This window comes from Artemia sp. Qi Xiang Cuo, chromosome 12, assembly GCF_049724085.1.
Source record: "Artemia sp. Qi Xiang Cuo chromosome 12, ASM4972408v1, whole genome shotgun sequence".
Taxonomy (NCBI): Eukaryota; Metazoa; Arthropoda; class Branchiopoda; order Anostraca; family Artemiidae; genus Artemia; species Artemia sp. Qi Xiang Cuo.
In genome coordinates, this window is record NC_142805.1 from 53693541 (window position 1) to 53713533 (window position 19993).

Sequence of the window (19993 nt, forward strand, 5' to 3'; positions counted from 1 at the left end):
AAAGACCTCACCAGCTTTACTCCTTCTCAAGGACTCAGTCAAATTACTTTGGCCTTCCTGACTTGCAAAAACGATGGGATACTCAGCTGCACACATCCTGTAGCATCATGTGACCTTAGTGTATCCAGCAGCGTCTGTGGATAATTTCCAAAATTAATTGCTAGAAGAGGTGAATGGATATTACCGCTGTATATTTCCTTGTTGGTGGTTTTTCTGTCCTGTGTATAGTCAACATTGCCCATGAATATTTTATGGCAAAATCTACCTTGTTTTTACTTACAAATCAAACATGCACAATTTCACCTTCTTCCAACTTTGGAGCACTAAAAACCGGTAACAAGAAACATTGAAATAGAAGGATGCATAAAATAAGTACGAATGAAATGTTTTTTCCCTCTGTCTGTCTGTCTATTTCTCTCTCTCTCTCTCTCTCTCTCTCTCTCTCTCTCTCTCTCTCTCTCTCTCTCTCTCTTCTCTCACTCACTCTGTCTCTTTCTTATTCTGTCTATTTTTATCTCTCTTCCTCTCTCTCTTTCTCTCTTTATTTTTGTTCCATTTCTCGCTTTCTTCTCCTCCGTTTTACTACCTTTCTCCCCCTGTCTTTTGATAATTACTATCGCAAATAAAAATCTTTGTTTTTTGTCTTATTTTCTATTATTTTAGAAAAAAGTTTTTAAAAAACGTTGAAAAACAAGTAAAGAGCGAAATCAAAACACGAGATAGTTTGAAACAAGTTACATGATGAGTAAAACTAAAAATTAACACGTATTCTCATGCCTGAATAAGTGAAACTTCGACGAACAAAAATATAACAAACAATCAGGCAGAATATACAATTAACATGCATTATTATCAGACGCAACGCTATAGCGTTGCCTATAGTAAAGGCCATACGGCTCCAATGTTTTATTATTATTATTTTTTTCCAGAGGCACTTAATACGGGAGAGGTCATCTTATAAACTTTTTATTGGAAATCAAGAGTTCTAGTGCCCTTTTTAAGAGTAAAAAATGATCGGAGGAAAACTAGCCCCCCCCACGCCCTTTTTTTCCAAATACATGCGATAAAAATTTTGAGACAGGTATTTTTTCAAAAATAGTTGGAAGATCAAATAACAAAAACTCCGGTATCGACACAACTCCCAAGGGCCCGGGGGCAGGCTTTGTCAGTTATGGCGTGGGGGAATATATGTTTCATATGGAATGAATGCTCGTATAAACTTCAGAGAGGGCTCATTTGATTGTAAATTAAACAAATTCTAGTTTACTTTTTAAAAGTTAAAAGCTATCGGAGGATAAAGAGCCCCCCCCCCGCCTTTTTTCCCAAATGTATCTGATAAAAATTTTGAGATAGCCATTTTGTTAAAAGTAGTTCAATTACCACATTACAAAAACTCCGGTGTCGACCAACCACTAGGACCACCACTGTAGGACCACCACTACCTGAACATGCATAGGACAACAATTGTAGATCTTCAGCTTAATCTGCCCTTCCCCTACAGCCAAAGTGCCCTTCCATAGACCTCACCAGCTTTACGCCTTCTCAAGGACTCAGTCAAATTACTTTGGCCTTCCTGACTTGCAGAAACCATGGGATACTCAGCTGCACGCATCCTGTAGCATCATGTGACCTTAGTATACCCAGCGGCGTCTGTGGAAAATTTCCAAAATGAATTCCCAGAATAGGTAAATGGTTATTACCGCTGTATATTTCCTTGTTGGGGATTTTTCGATCCATTGTATAGTCAACATTGTCCATGAATATTTTATGGCAAATTCTACCTTGTTTTTACTTACAAATCAAACATTCACAATTTCACCTTCTTCTAACTTTGGAGCACTAAAAACTGGTAACAAGAAACAATGAAATAGAAGGATGCACAAAATAAGTACGAATAAAATCTTTTTCCCCTCTATCTGTCCGTCTCTTCTCTCTCTCTCTCTCTCTCTCTTTTTCTCTCTCTCTCTCTCTCTCTATCTCACTCTGTCTCTTTCTTATTCTGTCTATTTTTATCTCTCTTCTTCTCTCTCTTTCTCTCTTTATTTTTTCTTTCCCTTTCTCGCTTTCTTCTCCTCCATTTTACTATATTCCGCCCCCTGTCTTTTGATAATTACAATCGCAAAAAAAAATCTTGGTTTTTTGTCTTATTTTCTGCTATTTTAAAAAAAGTTTTCATAAAAGCGTTGAATAACAAGCAAAGAGCGAAATCAAAACACGAGACAGTTAGAAACAAGTTATATGATAAGTCAAACTAAAAATCAACAGATATTCCCATGCCCGAATAAGTGAAACTTAGACGAACAGAAAATATAACAAACAATCAAGCAGAATGTACAATTAACATGCATTATTATCAGAGGTAACGCTATAGCGTTGCCTATATTAAGAGCCATACAGCTCCAATGTTTTATTATTATTATTTTTTTTTCCAGAGGCACTTCATACGAAAGGGGTCGTCGTATAAACTTCAAAGGGGGCTCAATTGATTGAAAATGGAGAATTCTAGTGCCCTTTTTAAGAGTCAAAAGTAATCGGAGGGCAACTATTCCCCCGCACCCTTTTTTTCCCAAATACATCCAATAAAAATTTTGAGATAGCTATTTTGTTAAAAATAGTTCGATGATTACATAACAAAAACTCTGGTGTCGACACAAACCCAAAGGGCCAGGGGCATGCGTTGTCAGTTATGCCCAGGGAGAATATATGGTTCTTATGGAAGGAATGCTCGTATAAACTTCAGAGAGGGCTCATTTGATTGGAAATTGAAAATTTTAGTTCACTTTTTAAGAGTCAAAAGACATCGGAGGGCAAAAAGCCCCCCCCCGCCCTTTTTTCCCAAATGCATCCGATAAAAAATTTGAGATAGCCATTTTGTTGAAAATAAATCAATTACCACATTACAAAATGTAAGGTGTCGACAAACAACTAGGACCACAACTCCGGTAGGACCACCACTACCTGAACAAGCATAGGACAACAATCGTAGATTTTCAGCTTAATCTGCCCTTCCCCTACAGCCAAAGCGCCCTTCCATAGACCTCACCAGCTTTACTCCTTCTCAAGGACTCAGTCAAATTGCATTGGCCTTCCTGACTTGCAAAAATCATGGGATACTCAGCTGCACACAACCTGTAGCACCATGTGACCTTAGTATATCCAGTGGCGTCTGTGGATAACTTCCAAAGTTAATTCCCAGAATAGGTGAATGGTTATTACCGCTGTATATTTCCTTGTTGGTGATTTTTCTTTCCAGTGTATAGTCAACATTGCCCATGAATATTTTATGGCAAAATCTATCTCGTTTTGACTTACAAATCAAACATGCACCTTCTTCTAACTTTGGAGCACTAAAAACCGGTAACAAGAAACATTGAAATAGAAGGATGCACAAAATAAGTACGAATAAAATGTGTTTTCCCTCTGTGCCGTCTCTTTTTTTCTCTCTCTCTCTCTCACTCTGTCTCTTTCTTATTCTGTCTATTTTTATATCTCTTCCTCTTCTCTCTCTTTATTTTTTTCTTTCCCTTTCTCGCTTTCTTCTTCTCCTTTCTCCTTTCTTATATTAAAATCATTTTGTATTTTGGCAAGAATTTGGTGAACCTTCATACACAGAGAGGAGTTTGTCTTTCCTTCTTCACTATAGGGAATTTTACGCGTATATAAGGGATAATACTGAGCAAGTATACAGTGTGAGTACTGATATACGTACACTACAATAACTTTTAAAGGAAACAGTGAGATATAATAGCGATAATGGCTTGAATCATTATGTAAAAATAATGAGAACAACAAGTTATTAATATTATAGTATTTTTGAAAATAAAAAATGTTTTTGAAATCATTTTTTAAAATTTTATAGAAAATGTTAATATAGAGTTAATGGAAATCATGAAGTTAATAGCTAAGGTTATTGTCAGAAGGTTCCTGCAGCGTTACATTGCTATATTTAGTAAGCCATGGGAGGTATGTTTTTGCCTACAATAACATCGCGGAGGGGGGGGGGGTTATTCATCTGGGAATTCTGTCTGGAAAAGCATCGTATGGGGATTTCAGATACCTGGGGGTGTGACCAGAAACTATAGACTTTCAAGTATCAATTCATAGTATGATTCGGGGGGGGGGCTGAGTTGGAGTAAGATCCTCCCACACTGACTTATTGTTTTCTGTTAAAGCATCAAGGACAGTGAAAATAAAATCTGTTGTTCGAATGGGTTAATGTGATGTTTGAATTGTTTATGCTAATGGATACGTTTTATCATGAAAATATCTGAAAATGTTTAATGAATAGTAAGATAGGCTTGCAAAAACATGATAATACTACTAGTACTAACAACTTACTGCGCCACTAAGGCATCTGAGGTCAACAAATGTACGTTTTATCAAAAAAATATTAGAAAATTTATAGATTAAACTATGAATGACTTACAAAAATATGAAATACTGCTACTAATCGCAACTCGCTGGAACATAAGGACACCTGAGGTAAATACAGCCATGGTTTATCAAGAAAATATCTGAATGCAGATAAGGTATAATATGAATGGCTTGTAACAAACCTGAAAATAGGGTGAGTAAGAAAATGTCGGACAAATTTAGTAACTGAAATTAGTGATTTGATGAGTTTGGGCTTATAAATTATTTTTCCCCTCCTGTAAATTTAGGGTAATGACAGATCACGCTCTTTTTTAAGGGGAGTAGTGGACAACGAAATGTCGGACAAATTTATTAACTGAATTTAGCGCTTCGACGATGATTTTAGTTTAATATAAACCCTAAAGTACCACTTCATAGTAAGTAAGATTATTAGAAGAATGATTTATTTTTATCTTTGTTAGAAAACTTGGCTGAGGACTGATAACACTCTATGGGGTGATCTATGCAATCTAAACTATTCATTTACTGAAGTCTCTGTTGCTATTCGTACTCTAGGCTTATTGCGTAGGAGAAAATTAATATAGTACAAACAAATTTATTGCGAGGTTACGATACATAACTTATCAATCAAATCAATAATGAGATTTATTATAAAATGGTATAGAGAACTCTTCCAGAACGATTTTTGATGTTTAAAATCCATTCCATTGAATAACCTCTTATGTTGTCTCTTAAAGGGCCACTTTTTCCCTTCTCTTAGATCTTATTCATTATAATATTCACTGCTATATCTTGCACTATGCACGTTTTTCTTTGAGTTTTCATCATTGCCTTTTATACTATATTTTGAGGTATCTCTGTAGAGAAAGCCCTCTTTTCCCAGTCTCTTCTTTCGATCTTCCTTTTCTGTCATATCAAACCTTGTTTTATGCGAGTTGTCTTGCAATCTGTATAAATTTCTCTCCATATCATGTATGATTTTTCTCCTTATTTCCTCCTGATTTTTCTCCTCTATCTCTATGTCTACACTTTCTAAACGTGTAGTAGGTTCATGAGAATGTTCAAAATCATGATAATGTCCTTTACATATAGAAAAGTTGCAATAAAAGGATATTTCTAACTCAATTTGTTCACTTATGTTATCACACTGCTAACTATAGACTTAGTGAGCTTCTATTCACACACTAATAAAAACTATATATCTCAAGGGCGAATTGTGATGTAATGAGAAACCTGACGTAACTCCCTGATTGGCTTAGAAAGAGACACGTGATCTTATCCTGTTAGCTGAACAATAACATTTGGAAACAACAAACGAATTGACATAGAAAGAGGTGTCATTGACCCTGTCCCGTTAGACTCGATAATACAGCAATTGTTGATGTGAACCTATGTTGACATCCAAGAAAACAACAAACGAATTGACCTTGAAAGAGGTGTCATTGACCCTGTCCCGTTAGATTCGTTCAATAATTCAGCAATTGTTGTCGTGATTTTATGTTGACATCCAAGAAAACAACAAACAAATTGACCTTGAAAGAGGTGTCGTTGACCCTGTCCCGTTAGATTCGATAAATAATCCAGCAATTGTTGATGTGAACTTATGTTGACATCCAAGAAAACAAAAAATAAATTGACCTTGAAAGAGGTGTCATTCACCCTGTCCCGTTAGACTCGATCAATAATCCAGAAATTGTTGATGTGAACTTATGGTGACATTCAAAGATAACAACAAACAAATTGACCTTGAAAGAGGTGTCATTGATGCCTGTCCCGTTAGACTCGACAATCCAGCAATTGTTGATGCGAACTAATGTCGATATCCGAGAAAACAACAAACAAATTGTCCTTGAAAGAGGTGTCATTGATTCTGTCCCTTTAGACTCGATAATCCAGCAATTGTTGATGTGAACTTATGTTGACATCCAAGAAAACAACAAACCTTGAAAGAGGTGTCATTGACCCCGTCCCGTTAGAGTCAATCAATACGCTTAGAATTATGTAATCAATTTCCCAGAAATCTAGTCCCCTTCGATTATGCAATCAATTTCCCAGAAACCTAGTCCCCTTCGATTATGCAATCAATTTCTAAGAAATCCAGCCCCCTTCGATTATGCAATCAATTTCCCAGAAATCAAGTCCCCTTCGTGGACCAATAAACCATGAATGAATTATATCCTGTAAGCTTTAGACTCGATTATAGATGGCAGCACTTGTGTTCTTACAGTAACTCATGATAGGTTCCTACTAGTGTTGTCCAGGGGGAGTATATGGTTCTTATGAAAGTTTAATTTTTAAGAGTCAAAAGATATACAAGGGCAACTAGCCCCCCCCCCCCGCCACACAGACCCTTTTTTCCTCAGACCCATCCAATAAAAATTTTGTGAAAGCCATTTCGTTAAAAATAGAAGCTCAGATAAGAAAAACTACTGTGTCAACGCGACCTACCAGGGCCCGAGGACAGGCGTTGTAAGTAATGGTCTGGGGGTGTATATGATTCTTATGGAAGGGATGCTCGTATAAACTTTGGAGAGGCTCATTTGATTGGAAATTGAAAGTTCTCTTTCACTTTTTGAGAGTAAAACGAGATCGGAGAGCAACTAGCCCCCCCCTCCATGCCTCAAACACATTCCTCAAACACATTTGATAAGAACTTTGAGGACCCATCTTTTCAAAATGGTTGAAAGATCATATAATGAAAACTCCAGGGTCAACATAATCATTCAGAGCCTGGGGGTAGGCGCTGCAAGTTATGCCCTGGTGGCATCTACGGTTCTTATGGAAGGGATACTCATATAAACTTCAGAGAGGGCTCATTTGAATGGAAATTGAAAGTTCTAGTTCAATTTTTAAGAGTCAAAAGAGATCGAAGGGCACCTAGCCCCACCCGACGAGCTTTTTTCTGTAAACCCTTCCGATACAAATCTTGAGATGCCCATTTTCTTAAAAATAGATGAAGGGTCAGATAGCAAAAACTCCGGTGTCGACATAACCCCCCAGGGCCGGGGGGCAGGCTTTGTAAGTTATGTCTTGGGGCCGTATATGGTTGTTAAGAAAGGGATGCTCGTATAAACTTCAGAGAGAGCTCATTTGATTTGAAATTAAAAGTTCTAGTTCACTTTCTCCGACTTAAAAGAGATCTAAGGGCAATTAGCCATCCCACCACGCTCTTTTTCCACTAACCCATGCGGTAAAAATTTTGAGATGGCTATTTTGTTAAAAATGGTTCAAACATTAGCTAATAAAAACTCCGAGGTGGAAACAATCCCATTTTTTTATTTGATATTGTTACTTGAAACTAGTTTTGATATTCTGATTAAAATTTGATTTTGAAAAAAAATTTTTATTTTGAAATAAGATATTTTGAAAACTTGAATTTTTTTGCAATAAAAAACGACCACAAATTAATTTAAAAAAACTCTCCAAAAAAGAAGTTTTTAAAGAAAGTAAAGACCATTTTAAACTTAAGATCAGCATATACAAATATCTCTTAAAATTCAAACTCAAAATGACCAGAAATTACTGTTAAAGAATAAATGAAACCCAAAACGAACGGAAAGTAAACCAGCAATCATAGCAAAAAAACATACAACAAGTTATAATGTAAATATTAAATAAATAAATGTTAAAGCGAGCAATATTTAAATTGAATATGCAAATCAAGTTTAAAACGAAAAAAGTATTTTGCTATTGAAATATAAATGAAACTCAAAGCGAACAGAAATTGAATAAAGAATCAATGCAAAAAAACATACAATAGATACTAATGTAAATGAATGAATAGATCTTAAAACAAGAGTAGTGGGAGGTGCAATACTGAGGAAGGGAGTCAATATTTGGAATACAACTGAACTTGAGCCAGAACTACAAGAGGAGAAATTTGACCTACTTTACAGAGAGAGAGAGGCGATAGAATTCAAGTGACGGATTACAGACTGTTTCTTCAGGAATGTAATACATAGTTTTCACGTGCACAAGGATATAACAAAGAATAATTATTTGAAAGGAGAAAGGATTGAAATATCAATTGCTTATCAACTAAGGGTAAATCTGAGGGAGAGGTAACTCCTTTAAGAGATATATATCATTTTTCTATTTTGGACGGATGTTATGGGAATAATTATTTAGATTTCCGAATATATTTAACTTGGGTATCTTAAATGTATAATTTTTTCCGTATAATACACAAGTACCAAATGAAGAGTATGGGCGTTATAAAATATTTTGTAGTATTGGGAATGTACATAAAGTCGTAATTAATAAAGCCGTATACATTTTAGGCAATGATACGGCAGCCATTAATTATCCATGCCCCAGCCTCCAACGGCCCAAATACCTCATCCCCCTCCGAAATTTTTGGCCCTATCTCCGCATTGTCTTAAAACTTTTTTTGAAGTTTAATTTTTTCACTTTTTTAACTTTTTTTTTTTAAACAGAGAAATTTTTTCAACTTTTTTTACATTCTTAAAATGACATGAAATATACTTAAAAAAAAAAAAAAATTTAATATTTTGAAAATACCGAATGAGAATGATATAGATATATTAGTCGTGACTTTTACTATTAGAAAAATAGTGTTTGCAGTAGCACTTTTCTTTTTGGACTTGAAAAACTATTCAACTTTTTTTATTTATTTATTTTTTATTTATGCGGCTATATCAATCGTACTCTATGCTTGCTCATAGACACTACGTGGCTGTCCCAGTGGTTTTTTTATATTAATTTTCACTTTATGTATAGCCCAATACTAAGCAATACTTTTCAAAAGACATTATTCTTTCATTTCGATCATAGGCAGTCATATCATCACTTAGAAAAGCTAGTAATTTATTAATTTCGACTTTATACGTATCCCCAATACCAAGCAATACTTTTCAAAAGACATTATTCTATCATTTCCATGTTAGGGTTGTCATATCATCACTTAGAATGGATGTTACGTAATTAATTTCGACTTTATGCATTCCCCAATACTAAGTAATACTTTTCAAAAGACACTATTCCTTCATTTTCTGATGGGGCTACATCAAACGTACTCTATGTTGCTCATAGACACTACGCGGCCGTTTCAGTGGTACTCTATTATTAATTTCGACTTTATGCATACCCCAATACTAAGCAATACTATTCAAAAGACATAACACAACGCGGCTGACATAGTGCTACTCTATGGCTGTTTATCGAAAATACCTAGTTTATTGTATATATTAAATCAGCAATTTTCGTACATTAGAAGGATAAACACCAGCATCATATTTTGAAAAAGTGAAAATGTAATATTCAACGCTACCTAGATGGCAGCAGTTTTGGTAGTAAAAAGGTGTCTCCATCTATAAAAATTTTTTTCATCCCTTGGATCCATATGCTTATGTTCAATAATACCTTAAAACTATGGTTTTCTATGATTCTTATTTATATTTGGAAGTTTTTCTAGCGAAGATATGAAATTAAATAGTTTTTCGTCTCTTGGATCCTTATACCTTAGATCCAATTAAGATTCTTCATTATATTTTGAAATTTTGATAGCAAAGAAAAAATTAACATGTGTTTTGTCTCTTGGATCCATGTCTCTTAGAGCGAATTAAGAAAGAAGTAATGAAAAGTACAAGTACTCTTCATAATTTTCTCAAAGGAGAGAAAAGAGTTCCAATTCAACTCTAAATTTTTCCAATGAATAGAAAAAAGTTCCACTTCAGTTCTGAATTTTCTCAAAGAAGAGAAAAAATTCACTTTCTGTTCTGAATTTTTCCGTAGAAAATAGAAAAAGCTATAATTCGATTCTGACTTCTTCCTCAAGAAGAGAAAAAGTCCCACTTTAATTCTGATTTTTCCCAAAGAAGTGAAGAAAGTTCTAGTTTTAGTCTGAATTTTTCTCCGATAATAGAAAGAGTTCCACTTTTTAATTCTGAGTTTTCTCAAAGAAATGAAGAAAATTCTAGTTGTCTTCTGAATTTTTCCCAAAGAAGAGAAACAGTTCCACTTCCAATCCTGAGTTTTCTCAAAGAAGTGAAGAAAATTGTGAAATGGTGTTGCTTTCTATAAAAAAGTTTTTTCATCTGTTGGATCCATGTGTCTAATGGTCAATCATACCTAAGAAACTATGGTTTTCTATGATTCTTCTTTATATTCAGAAGTTTCGCTAGCAAGGATATGAAATTAAATAGTTTTTAGCTTCTTGGATCCATGTGCCTTAGATGCAATTAAGATTCTTCATTATATTTGGAAATTTTTATAGCAATGACTGGAAATTTACATTTTCAAGGAAGAGAAAAAAAGTTTCAATTTAATTCTAAGTTTTCTCAAAGAAGTGAAGAAAAGTTCAAGTTATATCCTGAATTTTCTCACTAAAAAGTTGGAAATTTCAAGTTCTCTTCTGAATTTTTCTTTAGAAGACTGAAAAAGATATACTTCTCTTCTAATTTTTGCCCAAAAAGAAAAAAAGATTCCACTTTGATTCTGATTTTTCTCAAAGAAGTGAAGAAAAGTTCAAGTTCTCTTCTGAATTTTCTAAAGGAAGAGAGAAAGAAAAAAAAGTTAGAGTTCAATTCGGAATTTTTTCAAGGAATAGAAAAAAAAAGTTCCACAACAGTTCTGAATTTAATCTAATAAGAGAAAAAATTCAAGTTCTGGCCTGAATTTTACAAGTAGAAGATAAAAAGTTACACCTCAATTCTGAAGTTTTCCCAAAGAAGAGAAAGGAGTTCCATTTTAATTCCGGATTTTCTCAATGAAGTAAGAATAGTTAAAGTTCTCTTTTGAATTTTTCCCCAAGAAGAGAAAAATTCCAATTTTAATTCTGAATTTTCTCGAAGAAGTGAAGAACAGTTCAAGTTCTCTTCTGAATTTTTTAAAAGAAAAGAAAAAAAAGCTAGAGTTCAATTCTAAATGTTTCCATAGAAAAGAAAAAAGTTTTACTTCAGTTCTGAATTTTTTAAAGAAGAGAAAAAATTTCAAGTTGTCTTCTGGATTTTTTCGTAGACGATAGAAAAACTTATACGTCGATCCTGAATTTTTTCCTAAGAAGAGAAAAAGTTCCCACTTTAATTCTCAGTTTTCTCAAAGAAATGAAGAAAATTTAAAGTTCTCTTCTGAATTTTTCCACGAGAAGAGAATCAGCTCTATTTATAATTCTGAGTTTTCTCGGAGAATTGAAGAAAATGTCAAGTTCTCTTGTGAATTTTCTTAAAGTACAGAAAAAAGTAACAGTTCAATTCTAACTTTTTCCAAAGAAAATGAAAAAAACTTCCACTTCATTTCTGAATTCTCTCAAAGAAGAGAAATAAATTTTTTCCCGTAGAAGATAGAAAAAAGTTATACTTCGATTTGGAATTTTTCCCCAAGAACAGAAAAAGTTCCACTTTGATTCTGGGTTTTGTAAAAGAAGTGAAGAAAGGTTCAAGTTCTCTTCTGATCTTTCATCAAAGAAGAGAAAAAAATTACAGTTCAATTCAAATTTTTTCCAAAGAAAATAGAAAAGTTCAAATTCAGTTCTGAATTTTCTCAAAAAGAAAAAAGTTAAAGTTCTGTTCTAAATTTTCCCGTTGACGATAGAAAAAGTTATAATTCCATTCTGAATTCACCCTAAGAAGAGAAAAACTTCCCCTTTAATTCTTAGTTTTCTCAAAGAAGTGAAGAAATGTTCAAGATCTCTTCTGAATTTTCGTAAAGAAAACAAAAAAAGTTTACTTTTTCTAAAGAAGAGAAAAAGTTCCCCTTTAGTTCTGAATTTTCTCAAAGAAGAGAACAAATTTCAAGTTCTGTTATGAATTTTTCCGTAGTAAGACTGAAAAATCTATACTTTTCTTCTGAATTTTTCCCCAAGAAGAGAAAAGGTTCCGCTTTGATTCTGAGTTTTCTCAAAGAAGTGAAGAACAGTTCAAGTTCTCTTCTGAATTTTCTAATGGAAGAGAAAAAAAAGTTCCACATCATTCCTAAAATTTGTCTAAGAAGAGAAAAATTTCAAGTTCTGTTCTGAATTTTACCATCGAAGAAAGAAAAGTTATATGTCAATTCTGAGTTTTACCCCAAAAAGACAAAAAAAATCCATTTTAATTCTGAGTTTTCTCAATGAAGTGAAGAAAAGTTAAAGTTCTCTTCTGAATATTTCCCCAAGAATAGGAACAATTCCACTTTAATTCTGAGTTTTCTCGAAGAAGTGAAGAAAAGTTCAAGTTCTCTTCTGAATTTTCTAAAAGAGAAGAAAAAAGTTACAGTTCAATTCTATATTTTTCTGAGACCGCACTGCCTTTCCATGACGATAAAATAAAAGTTCAAAATAGGGATAAAACCTTTTTAATAGACAGTGTATAGAAAATTTACTAAAAATACTGGATATTTCGTTCACATATACAGTCACCGTCATCAGTAGTAAAACGTCAATCAGTTTTACTACTGATGACGGTCACTGTATGTGACAAAAATATCTGGTATTTTTTGTGGATTTTCTATACACTGTCTATTAAAAAGGATTTTATCCCTATTTTGAACTTTTGTTTTATCTATATTTTTCCGAAGAGGAGATAAAATTTTCACTTTCATTCTGAGTTTCTTCAAAGAAGTGAAGAAAAGTTCAAGTTCTCTTCTGAATTTTCTCAATAAGAGATATAAATTTCAAGTTTTTTCTATAGAAAACATAAAAATTTATTTATAAATACAATTTATTATACAATTTTTCGGTAGAAGACTTAAAAATTTATACTTGTCTTCTGAAGTTTTCCCCAAGACGAGAAAAGGTTCCACTTTAATTCTGAGTTCTCTCAATAAAGTGAACAAAAGTTTTAGTTTTCTCCTGAATTTTCTAAAGGAAGAGAAAAAAACTAGAGTTCAATTCTGAATTTTTCCAAGGAAGAGAAAAAAAGCTCCACATCGTTTCTGAATTTTATAAAAGAAGAGAAAAAATTTCACGTTCTGTTCTGAATTTTACCGTAGAAGACTGCAAAAGTTATACTTTTCTTCTGAATTTTTTGAGAATAGGCTCCATTTTAATTCTGAGTCTCCTCGATGAAGTGAAGAAAAGTTAAAGTTCTCCTCTGAATACTTCCACAAGAAGAGAAACGGTTCCCCTTTAATTCTGTGTTTTCTCGAAGAAGTGAAGAAAAGTTCAAATTCTATACTGGATTTTCTAAAAGAAAAGAAAAAAAGTTACAGTTCCATCCTAATTTTTTCCAAAGAAGAGAAAAAAGTTCCACGTCAGTTCTAAATTTTCTCAAAGATGAGAAAGAATTTCAAGTTGTGTTCTGAGTTTTTCCATAGAAGATATAAAAAAGTTATACATAGATCTTGAATTTTTCCACAAGAAGAGAAAAGTTGCCACTTTAATTCTAAATTTTGTGAAAACACCTTGTGATACTTTAATATGTATAATAGGCCTCTGAATTGTCCATCAAAATCATATTTATTGAAACCAACTTTACTAAGACCTTACCAATATTTTTCTAAAACCAACAAAGTAATGCATAAATATTTTTATTGGAATAATGACATGTAGAAAATTAACATAAAGATGTGTTGCATACATTATTATACATTATTAATATAATTGTACAACTTTGGACATTTTGAATCTGTTTCAAAAAATAATTCATCATGTTCTCTCTTGATAGTGTAACTACTCACTTCTCTTAATTTGTAATCAGAAGAATAATCATTAATCCATTTTGAGTCATACACAATTTTTACAGGGGTGTCACCTACAGGTTCAATATGCGTTTCATCTTTGGTATTATCGGGTTCATCGACTGTATGATCAATAGTAGTAATATTGTTCACTCACGCTTTGTTTTCGATCAATTCATCCTTATATTCATTGGTGATATTGTCAGCCAATGCCCTTTTTATTTTGCCTCTGATATCACTGTCTATTGTCACATTATTTATACACAGATAATAGTTTTGGCACGAATGCAAGAAATGGTTAATGACATTAGTGCAACAGTTGGCCTTTCTTCTTCTTGACTTCTTTAGAATGTTAGTACCAGAACGATGACATTAGGATATATCAAAGTGCAACATATTACCACTAGCAGTAGCAAGAAGTTGTCCCCCATCATCGACGATTATTTTTATGTTTACATTCTCTTTGAGCGCTAACTTCTCTGGGAATTATACTCTCGCATAACCACCATTTGTACGATGGAAATTCTTGGTTACTCCAAAGAAATTTAGCTCATCGCTGTCATGACAACGCACGCATACATTTCCAATAAGATCCCCATTAATGCTTGTTTCTTAGTTTAAGTATTTCTCCTCGTCAGCATTCAACACGGCGATTATTTCATCGTATTTACACACTTTCTTCGAATATTTAATTTTCATTTTTTTAAATATGATGCTGGTGTTTATACTTACAATGTACGAAAATTATTGATTTAATATATACAATAAACTAGGTAGTGTCGATAACCAGCCATAGAGTAGCACTGGACAGCCACGTAGTGTTATATCTTTTGAATAGTATTGCTTAGTATTGGAGTATGAATAAAGTTGAAATTAATAGTAGAGTACCACTGGGACAGCTGCGTAGTGTCTATGAGGAACCATACAGTATATTTGATGTAGCTGCATAAAAAAATAAAAAAAAGGAAGTGGAAGAATAATGTCTTTTGAAAAGTATTGCTTAGTATTCGGGTATGAATGAAATCGAAATTGTTAAAGTAATCTTCATTGTAAGTGATGATTTGACGACCCTATGATGAAAATGATAGAATTTTGTCTTTTGAAAAGTATTGCTTAGCATTGGGGATATGCATAAAGTCAAAATTGATAAAAGAATATCTCTTCTAAGTGATGATGTGACAGCCCTCTGAGGGAAATGAAAGAATAATGTCTTTTGAAAAGTATTGCTTAGTGATGGGTATGCACAAAGTCAATATTAATAAGGTAATATCCATTCTAAGTGATGATATGACAGCTCTATGATGGAAATGATAGAATGATTTTGAATGAAAAGTATTGCTTAGTATTGGAGTATGCATAACATCAAAATTAAAAATGGAGTACTACTGGGACAGCCACGTAGTGTCTTTGAGCAAGCTTAGATTATGATTGACGTAGCCGCATAAATAAAAAAAGTTGAATAATTTTCCATCCAAAAATTCCAAATCCGAAAAAAAGTACTACTACGAACACTATTTTTCTAATTGTAAAAGTCACGGCTAACAAATCTATAAAATTCTCATTTTGTATTTTTAAAATAATAAATGTGATTTATTTTTGTTTTAAGTATGTTTCATTTCATTCTAAGACATGAAAAGAAAGGTTGAAAAAATTTTTACGTTTAAAAAACATAAAATATGAAACAAAAAGATAAAAAAAGTTAAAAAAGTAAACCTCAAGAAAAGGTATTAAAAAATGGGAGGGGATGGGGCCAAAACGTTTGGAGGAGGGTCTTGGGGCCCTTGGAGGTTGGGGTTTGGACGACTAATGGCTGCCGTATCATTGCCTAAAATGTATACGGCTTTATTAGTTACGACTTTATGTATATTCCTAATACTACACAATATTTTATAATGCCCGCACTGCTCATTTGGTACTTGTGTATTATACCGACCATACTTATACATTTAAAGTTCCCACGTTAAATATATTTATAAATCTAAATAATTATTCTCAAAACTTTCTTCCAAAAAAAAATAATACATATCTCTCAATGGAGTTACTATTCCCTCAGATTTACCCTTAGTTGATAAGCAATTAATATTTCAAGCCTTTTGTTCTTTAAATAATTATTCTTTGTGATATCCTTGTGCACGTGATAAGTATGTGTTACATTCCTGAAGAAACAATCTGTAATCTGTCACTTGAATTTTAACGCCTCATTCTCTCTCTCTCTCTCTCTCTCTCTCTTTCTCTCTCTCTCTCTCTCTCTATCTCTCTCTCTCTCTCTCTCTTTCTCTCTCTCTCTAAATTAGGTCAAATTCCTTCCCTTATTGTTCTGGCTCGAGTCCAGTTGTCTTCCAAATATGGACTACCTTCCATAGTATTGCCCCACCCACTATTAATGAGTGAAACTTAAATTGAATATGCCAATCAAGTTTGAAATGAACAAAAATCACTTTAAAGAAGAGTTAGGGTATCGCCTCCTTCTCTTGCTGTAAAAGTCTAAAACCTACTGCGTCTTGGCGCTTACGACATTGACGAAATGTTATTACTAATATCATGCGACCTAAACCCTAGCCATTCCTCAATGATTTGCCCCCCCCCCCCCCCCAAAAAATATCAACAATATTTTATTACAAAAATCATAGGAGCTGACCCTTGACCTCCCTTCCAAAGCCATCCCCTTCAAAAAATGAAGGACTAACCTTATTAAGGATATTCAGCTTAAGTTTATAGCTCTTTCCAAGAGTGTTCAAGACACCTATAGTTTTCAAACTGCCATTTTTCCTACCGGTAATAGCCTAAAGTTTATTGGTTATTTGGCGCTTTATTAACAAATTATATTAAAAATGTTTTCTTTTGTACTTGTTACAACATTGAAAATTAAATGAAAATAGCAGTGAAATAAAATCTTGAGCTGATAAGCCTTCTGCAATTAATATCACGATATATCAAATATTCACTTTAAAACTATTGGTTCTTGCCAAGACTGTTTCCAAGATAGTTTTATTTTAGAATTTATTTTGAAAAAAAAATTATTTTGAAACTTCAGCAATCAAACACGAACAGAGATTAAAGTAAAAAAAACTTTCCGAAAAAGAAATTTTTCAAAGGAAATTAAAGGCTATATTAAATTTAAAATCAGAAGAAATAGAAACCAACAATAACTCATACACAAAACGACCAGATGTTATTATTAAAGAATAAATGAAACCCAAAACAATCAGAGATTATATAAACAATCATAGCAAAAAACATACAACAGGTACTAATATAAACGAATCAATAAATCTTAAACGAGTAAAGCTTAATTTGAATATGCAATTCAAGCTTAAATCGAGCAAAAATATTCTGTTATTGAAGTAGAAATGAAACTCAAAACGAATAGAAATTTAACAAACAATCAAGGCAAAGAAACCTACAATTGGCACTAATATAAATTGATAAATAAATCTTAAAAGGAGTGAAACTTAAATTCAGTATGCAAATCAAGCTTGAAACGAAAAAATCAATAGACAAAAGTTTGTTGTCTTTTTCTGTTACTCTCACTATAAAAGTTTAAAACCTACCGCGTCACTGGCGCGGTATGAGCTTCCTGCAATCAATATCGTTATGCATCAAATATTCCGTTTAATTTTATTAGTTTTTCCCAAGGCGGTTCAACGCAAATGTAGTTTCACTACAAACAAGAGTTTGGATACTGCCTCCCAGTGTTACCACTACGAATTTTCAAAACCTGTGAAAAAAGTGCCAAAAAACCTGTGAAATTCGTCAAAAAACCTGTGAAATTCGTCAAAAAACCTGTGACCACTTTTAGAGCGTGTTCAGACCTTCTTACTACAGTTTACTTTTGGTACTCCGAAGTAGCAACGCTAGAATGTTACTAGCAAAGATACTTAAACCTGGGAAAATCTGCCTCTGTCCCGAAAACACGTCACGGAAAATTGAGAGGCAAGCTACCTGACGGTCTGTTCCCTGCATGAGTTCTGCAGGTATTTCCAGATTTTACATTAACGCTACATGTAAATTAAATGTAGTGCTTGTTCAGTTTCAATAGATGATAGAAAGATATCGTCATGAGAATGTCAACTGAGTAACATTTTATATTGATACCGCTACTAATCTAAATCGAAAAGTAAAGAACCAATCATCGAGACTCATTTTCTCTTCGACAGTTGCATTAGTTATGCAAAATAAATGCGAGTCATTGATCTTCGGTAGCAATTAAGGATCTTTGGGTGCGGTCTACACGGCTGTAGTAACGAAACGTCTATTTTGACCTACGATGACCAACATGAATTTAAAGCTGAAAATTATATTGTTCAATCCGCATGGGAAACACGTGTAGTCACTTTTACAAGGTTTTCCACTTCATGTAATCGCACCCTAAGTTCAGACACTTTGAATTTTCCTTAATGACAATGTGTAAACATGACCCAAATTCCTAGTCTCTGACTGGAAATCTATTTGCAAGTCTTTGCAGGTACTATCGTTTCTTTGATTCGCAAATTTTATTTAAAAATATGTAAGTTTAACCCCATAGTGCAAATTATGATTTGAGGGTATAGACTGTCAAATTACGTTGTTTTAACTGAAGTTTGCAAGATAATGGAAGGCAAAATAAGAAAATTTTGAAAAACAACTTTGTCAAGTTCAGTATTCTAGAAAAGTTGTCTTTTCAAAGAAGAGTAAAAGGCTGCATCAAAGCATGAGAAGATAAAGAATAAAATGAGGTAGACCAGATATAACCCAATTCCTCTTTATTTTCTCTTTTTTGGATGCTCGAAAGGCAGTGTGGCCTTTTTCAATATGTAGGGGGTTATTAGACAGCACGGAGGATAAAAAATTTAGTTAGATATTACTATACTATACACAATCCATCAGAAGGAATTTCACTATCCATCAAAACAAGAGGACAGTAATAAGAATAAAAAAAACCCTGTCGATTTTAAAATAACAATTAATTCACCCAAACATTCGTCTGTTTCACCTCCTCCCCCCCCCTGTCCCGTCGAACGAACTTGGCGTCAATTTAACATTAATTTTTTTAAAAGCTTGATTTTATATAAAAATTGACAAAAAAAATATTTTTTTGCGTAGGGCTGTTTATATAGTAAAAAATGTATAAAGACTGGCTGATATTATCCAGAATCAAAGCCCTGGATATAATCATTGTTTTAAATAAGTGTGTCTCTGATGACAGGTAAACGAAAATATACGAATTCATAAAACAGATGTCCTTTTAATCTCAAAATCTTCTTCTAAGGACTCAGAAACCAATTAACAAAAATTGTTCATTAGAATGGTTACAGAAATGCACAACGAAATAATCACCCCATCAAAGTCAGTACTCTATTCAGTGTCAGAGTCTGAGCTGTCAGGTTCAGCACGATGAGTATGTTCTTTATTACAAACTGCCTCTCTCCATTTGATAGCCCTATCAAGTAGATCATTTGGAATAGTCCAGGAAACGGCTTTACCAACTAACTGTTTGGTCATCATCATTGCGCTAATTTTTCTGTTTTGCAGCTTATTCCGCAGTCTTGTGTTCTTATGCGACAGGACAGAGAACTGTTACTACGAATCAGTGCTTGTATGAGGAAGACAAAAGAAGTGGAAAATATAGGTTGCCAGATCAGCACTTTATTTGCCAATACCACTCTTTAGATACAAAGTATTCTTCCAGATAACAGATGGCTGGTCGACCAGATCTTAACCAAAATCAGCTCGGCTCAACCTAAGCTCTAGAAGCTGACGGTCAATGTTTTCTCTCTTGCGTTTTAAAATCGTTGCGTCACGTCCCAGAAGCGCAGAAAAATGCACAAGACTGCGAATAATTCTCACCTCTTCAGTTCTGAGTGCAACACTGGGGCCCAAAATCTTGAGATTAGACACAATTGGACCTTGTCAGCTTATTCTTTGTCTCATATGCTAACAGAGTTCCAATAAAAACCTCAGACAGTTGACCCTGAAGGCTTTGAGTGAGTCATCAGTAATCCTTGATCTTCTTTCCTCCTGGTAA

General features: G+C 33.5%; 2 protein-coding genes across 4 annotated transcripts in view; both read left to right on the forward strand.

Moving 5' to 3' along the window:
• The window catches only part of LOC148946274 (E3 SUMO-protein ligase PIAS1-like), a 506129-nt gene that overhangs the window by 248108 nt on the left and 238028 nt on the right, over positions 1–19993 (forward strand). The window lies entirely within an intron of this gene.
• Positions 1–19993, forward strand: part of LOC148946276 (calcium-activated chloride channel regulator 2-like) — a 200303-nt gene that overhangs the window by 687 nt on the left and 179623 nt on the right. The window lies entirely within an intron of this gene.